The sequence below is a fragment of the Adiantum capillus-veneris genome, chromosome 11 (genome assembly GCF_014529385.1).
Source record: "Adiantum capillus-veneris isolate H3 chromosome 11, ASM1452938v2, whole genome shotgun sequence".
In the NCBI taxonomy this organism is placed as follows: Eukaryota; Viridiplantae; Streptophyta; class Polypodiopsida; order Polypodiales; family Pteridaceae; genus Adiantum; species Adiantum capillus-veneris.
In genome coordinates this window covers 95093055-95099054 of record NC_140941.1, presented here as the reverse complement: position 1 = coordinate 95099054, position 6000 = coordinate 95093055, and the positions used below count along the sequence as shown (strand labels likewise).

The 6000-nt window shown below is 40.2% G+C and overlaps 1 protein-coding gene across 2 annotated transcripts in view; it reads right to left on the bottom strand.

Annotated features, from left to right (window-relative positions):
- Positions 1–716: 716 nt before the first annotated feature.
- The window catches only part of LOC147447681 (nudix hydrolase 19, chloroplastic-like), a 32804-nt gene continuing 27520 nt past the window's right edge, over positions 717–6000 (bottom strand). Inside the window, exon 7 of one of the 2 annotated variants that reach the window (XM_086523406.1) lies at positions 717–1128. The gene's annotated coding sequence lies outside the window, so the exon portion shown is untranslated. Of the gene's footprint in view, positions 1129–2349; positions 2723–6000 lie in introns of those variants that run through there. The other variant, XM_086523405.1, reaches the window with a different exon arrangement.

The window sequence follows — 6000 nt, the reverse complement described above, 5'->3', positions numbered from 1 at the left end:
GATATGCTCATTGGATCTTTGATGGTTTAGCTTCCTTTTCCCCAACTCTAGCTGCCACAGTTGCATATGCTACAATATGAATAAGAATGATGTAAAAAAACAAAGTATTATGAATGCATGAGATGTTAAACTCTAAATCTGTGTATGTCTTTTGCTTGGTAGATCCAATAGGGCCATAAGACTTGTTGACTCGTACTCTTTTGCCCCAAGCTTTGGGTTTGAGTGATCGTATCATATTTCACTCAAATCGCTGTAATGGGTTGGAGTATGGAGAACCAAGGCACCATGTTGTGCACGTCCATCATGCCTTCAAATTTGTGGAAAATGGGCTACATGTTCCCGAGTCATCTGTGCATAAAAATCTAGGACGTATAGGCTTATGAGAATAGATGTCCTTGATTGGTTAAATAGCCCCCCCTTCCAATCATATGAAGGGTGCCTGGCAAGAGAGAGGAAAACTTCCACATCTTATTTCTTATATCAAGCATTGTTCGAGCATATACTAGCCATGATTTTTCTTCCATTGAACTTTCGGAATTTTCACATTGTGACTTGGTTTCATGGCCTTTAAAGTAGCCAAAGATTGGAATTTTGCCACAGTTTGCAAGGTGTGTTTTGCATCTCATCTACATATCTACATGTGGACGACAAGCATTTTTCATGAAAATCAAAAGGCCAACCATGTGTGTCCATAGGGTGTACTATTGCTGACTCTATTCGAAGAAATTTCCACTGGTCATAATACTGGCAATATGTATCATTCATGCCCATACCTAAGTACAAGTACCAAGTTTGAAGTGGTAAGACATATACATCATTATCGTTAGAAAAATGAATCTACAATCATCTACAAAACTTCTTGATGGAATTGAAAAGAACCACCAAAATAGCAAAATCTGAGTTACAAGGTTTGAAGACAATTTGTGGTGGTTTTGAAGCACTAGGGCCGGCGGGGGAGGATCTTGACAATGTGAGGTCGGGCCCACAACCATATCTACCTTCCATGCTTGTGCAAATGAAAAGAGGTCCTCCAACCATGTATGTCCATAGGGTGTGTTATTGCTGACTCTATTCAAAGAAATTTCCACTGGTCGTATCATTGGCAATGTGTATCATTCATGCCCATACCTAAGTACAAGTACCAAGCTTGAGGTGGTAAGACATTTACATCATTATCTTTATAAAAATGAATCTACAATCATCTACAAAAAGTCTTGATGGAGTTGAAAACAACCAAGTTACAACGTTTAAAGACAATTTGGTGGTGGTTTTTAAGCACTAGAGCCCGCCCGGGGGAGGGGGGAGGGGGGGGGTTGCATCTTGGAAGGAGGCACTATGTGAGGTCAGGTCCACAGCCATATCTACCTCCCATGCTTGTGCCAAATGAAAGAAGGACCTCCAACCTTCCATGCTTGTGCCAAATGGCAGCTGACATCCCATCCTACTGATGGGGCTTTGTTACTCAAGTTAACGAGGTGAGGTCGTCTCAGACACAACACACCCTTTCTCTACTCATTGAATTCTCACATTACCTCACTGCACAAATTCCTTCCGAGTCTTCATTACAACACAGAATACCATCTCTACAATACACTTTCCCTTTCTTATGATAATCCCCCGTCCCTATTACTCCTTTCTGCATTCTTGTATCAGATATCAGCGATTAAATCATCACATAGTGATTCCAAGAGTTGCATGCAAGTTGCTCTCTCTAGGATTCCAAATGCCAAGATTTCATGTCAACTGAAATCATAATAAAACCAGTCTTGTATGTGACGGCACGACAGATTGGGATACTAAACCAAACACAATGCCTCAACTATGTCCGCAGCTACTCTTGAGGGTAGATTGTAGCACGCACATGCATGCACAATGGAGCTGGGCAACGTGGAGTAGATTGTAAGGGTTGGACATGGCTGGTGCATATACACGTCTGTACATGATGTGCATGCATGCACACGCTGGGGGCCGGGGGGGGGGGGGGGGGGGGGGGGAGAGAGAGAGAGAGAGAAGAACAAGAGACTTTTTAACATCGTGGGAACAATCCCACGAGTCTTGAACTCGAGAACTATTATTCAAGAGGGGGAGAAAGAGTGCCAAACTGATAAAGACTGAAATAAAAACGTGGGCTGCTGGTAAAAACCCCATTAAGATTCAATCCGAGAGAGAGAGAGAGAGAGAGAGATGAAATGACATGAAACGTCTTCCAAAAGACCTACAATCTTGGTGGATTTAATACACTGTCTGGGTACAAAATACAATGACCTAAAGTAAAAAAGAACTAAAAACTAAAAAACTCACACACACAAAGAGAGAGAGAGAGAGAGAGAGAGAGAGAGAGAGAGCATATCTTCAAATGCACTATTACACCACTTCGCTCATGAAGATGATGCTATTAATTTCTTTTACTGGGATCAAGAACCCCATCACATAGGAGCAGGCTCATATACAAAAAAATATCCTAAATAGAAGGGCAGAACATACGCAAGATCCACAAAACCAAGTTCCCATCATCTCCCTGGGCAAAAAATTCAAGTATTTTGCTTTCCCTATAATTATCTAAAAACTCGAAGGCCATGAGCTCTCCACTGCAATCCCTTCTTAAAAAAATTAGAAGGTGAGCTAAAAATTTCCAATATTCAACTCATTACCCTTCCAATGACCTGGAATGAGTACAATAATCTGAGAGCATCCATAATTGAAGAGTAAGCAATCAATTTGTCTGTAACAAAGAAAAAAATTCTTAATGGAATATGTTTAAACACCCATCTGAATTAACGGAGAATCAACATCAACAACTTCAAATGGTGTATGTAAAATGAAAACCAAACTGATTCATAGACCAAAAAGTTTCTCTTGCCTTCACACGTGGCTCTTTGAGTCTTCTAGAGGTTTTAGCCATGATTTTCATGCAATGCTTGGTTCCTTCCTTACTTTTACAGTGTAGGGAATGGTCTGTCAGAGACCATTCCCAAGAATGTAGGCGACCACATGGCGACCGACGGAGAGCCGGGAGCCATGGTGGGAGCCTCATTCTTGGGGAATGGTCTTTGACAGACCATTCCCGACCGTCACAGTCCAAGCGAGGGGGGCCATAATATTCTGCCGAGCCAATCATTTGCATAAAGCCTCCTAATTACCAATGCTGATGTGTCGTCATCAGAGCGATTGGGGATTCCGTCTGCTAATGAGTCCTACAATCATTGGCAATGATTGCTATGAAAATTACGGCTGCTGATGTGGCAAAAATCTGACGGCTCTGGGCAAGAATTCCCGTCAGTAAAAGACACTAGATGAGCAACGAGAGTCTTCTGCCCCTCGAGCCTGGACTGTGACGGAAAGTGAAAGAGAAAATCTCTCTCTTCCTCTCCTGTGTTTTAGAAATGACTATAAAGAAGAACTGGGATGTGAAAGGATTAAAAAACTTTGAATGCTTTTTGTGCAAACAGACTTCCATCTCCATTCTGATTATTTATGACTTTGACAATTTATTTCGAAGTGATTGCCCTACCTCCAACTGAAAATCTAAATAAGCAACCTAGGGGGGTACTGAAAAGACAAAAAGTCACAAAGAGAGGAACTTCCTCAGCCTAGAGTTTTTGCAACCAACAGGACCTAGCTTATCAGCCAGCGTTGTAGCAGCCAGCGTTGTAGCAGCCAGCGTTGCTAAATTAGCTTTATTTGACAGGATGCTAAATTAGCTTTATTTGACAGGAAAAATAATTCTAAATGAATTATTGGATTTATAAGTGAGAGGGTTTCTCGCTTGGGACACCAGGAAAAATAATTTAAAATAAATTATTGGAATTTTAAGTGAGGGTTTTTCTCATTGGAGACATCCAAGTACAGATATCTCTAGTGCGTCATTCTGAATAATGACGGGAGCACTGTGAACGGGAATATATGTAAGGCACCAAGAACGTAAATTGACTATGCAAGAAAAAGACCCTCAGAATAGAGTTGGAAAAGAGTTGCAGGGATGCCATGTCCTAAGTCTGGAAGGTGAGATCCATAGGCGGGAACATTGATTCTAGAGGATTCAGAATAAGGAACAGAAGTTCCTTGGAATAGGGTTTTGCCCTAGGAATAGGAATCTTAGGCTTCCAAGAACCATCGAGTATTATTCTAAAACGAACGTGGTAATACGTTCGGTTCAAGTGCTTGCATAGACTTCTCCCCAATAATAAAGATACCTTTACGGGCCGGGGGGGGGGGGGGGGAGGCAACCCATCCTCTAGTCCCCAGTACACTCTCTCTCTCTCTCTCTCTCTCTCTCTCTCTCTCTCTCTCTCTCTCTCTCTCTCTCTCTCTCTCTCTCTATATATATATATATATATATATATATATATATATATATATATATATATATATATATATATATATATATATACCTTCATAAGTTCAGAATAGTCTGAACTCACAAATTATAAGAGGGAATAAAGCACTCATAAAACTATAAAAGCAAGGGACACAAGAAAAGAAAAGAAAAACAAAAACAAACAAACTAAATCACTTTGTTTGCTACGAAACAAAACTAGATAAAACAAAACATTATTAACTTAAAAATGTTTTTAAAAAAGGCATGTGTAAAATAAGTTGACGCAATGTATTTGGCTTTAAACAAGTACTCAACTTTAAGTAAAAAAAGGATAAGACATCTTAAAAACCTAATCCTAGAAATCAAACTTCACACAACAACTTCTAACGAAACACATTCTTAAGTCCTCGGGTAAGCTAAATACGAAATCGAACAATGAATACTACTACAAACCTACGAAGAGCAAAGAACCAAACTTGACAATATGTGATCTCAACTTCGCTACTTGTCCAAACAGGAAGAATAAGATTATCACCTTTATCATGCATAGCTTGGACAACAACTATGACATCCCTACTCACGTTGTCAGTGCCCAAGAGTAGGTGCAGGTTTATATAGAGGTCATTCATGCTTTGAACGTACTCTACAAAACCAACGAGCTGAGTTTCTATCACCCTCCGGAGGTGATGGGCATACTCAGCCATGATAAAGGCTAGCATTTGTCAAGCTATATTAAAAATACTAGAAGCGCTAAAGATCAAAACAACAACTAGAAGCGCTAAATATATATATATATATTATTTTATTTATTTTATTTTATTTTATTTTTTAAAGTTCTATTTCTTCGAGTATATTTTATATTGTTATGCGCTCCCGTTTGTGACACAGGGATCAGAGCATGGTCTCCTCTCTTTTTCTGTAAAGGAGGACGACTCTGGGAAGATACAGGAAGAAGCCATGACGAGCCAAGAGAGAAGCAAGCGGAACCGTAAGTCCTGCAAGAAGAGCTCGCAGAGTTGAGAAAATTTTCCTCTACAAGAAGTCGATAAGATTTGGGATTCTCTGAGGAGGCAACAAGAGCTTGATGCTCTAGAACCTAAAGAATACGAGCAGTGGAATGCTCAAGATCCTTTAGCACCCAGAAGTGAGCCGAATTCTTCTGTTGAAATTCGGAGAAGTCTGGAAGAATTTTCCTTATCATCCACTGTTCACCTCACTCCTCTTCCAGAATATCCATGAACATTTTGTCCAGAACCATAGCCAAGAAAATCCCGTCCTTACGAGAAGGATATAAAGAAGGTCTCTAAACCTAAGAACACTCCAATCAAGTTTGATACCTTCGACGGAGGGGAGATGTCCCAAAAGCTACTGCTTTCATTCGAAAGTTTGAAGTTGCCTTTGCAAACGGCAATTTCTCAGAAGCATTGAAGATGAGGCATGTGACCAAACACCTCAAGGGGACTAGTAGTACTTGGTGGTATACCAAAGCTCTACAAGGAATTCAAAATAAGACTTGGATTCAATTCAAGGCCAAATTTTCCGACAAATGTTTTCCTCTACACTTTGAGGAAGGCATCTAAAAAAATTGGGATCGGTTTGCCAAATAGAAGCACGAGCGAGTTACTCATTATGTGTGGTTTACTCTTTCAACGGTGGCTCCATTCTCTGAGGAAGAAATTCAA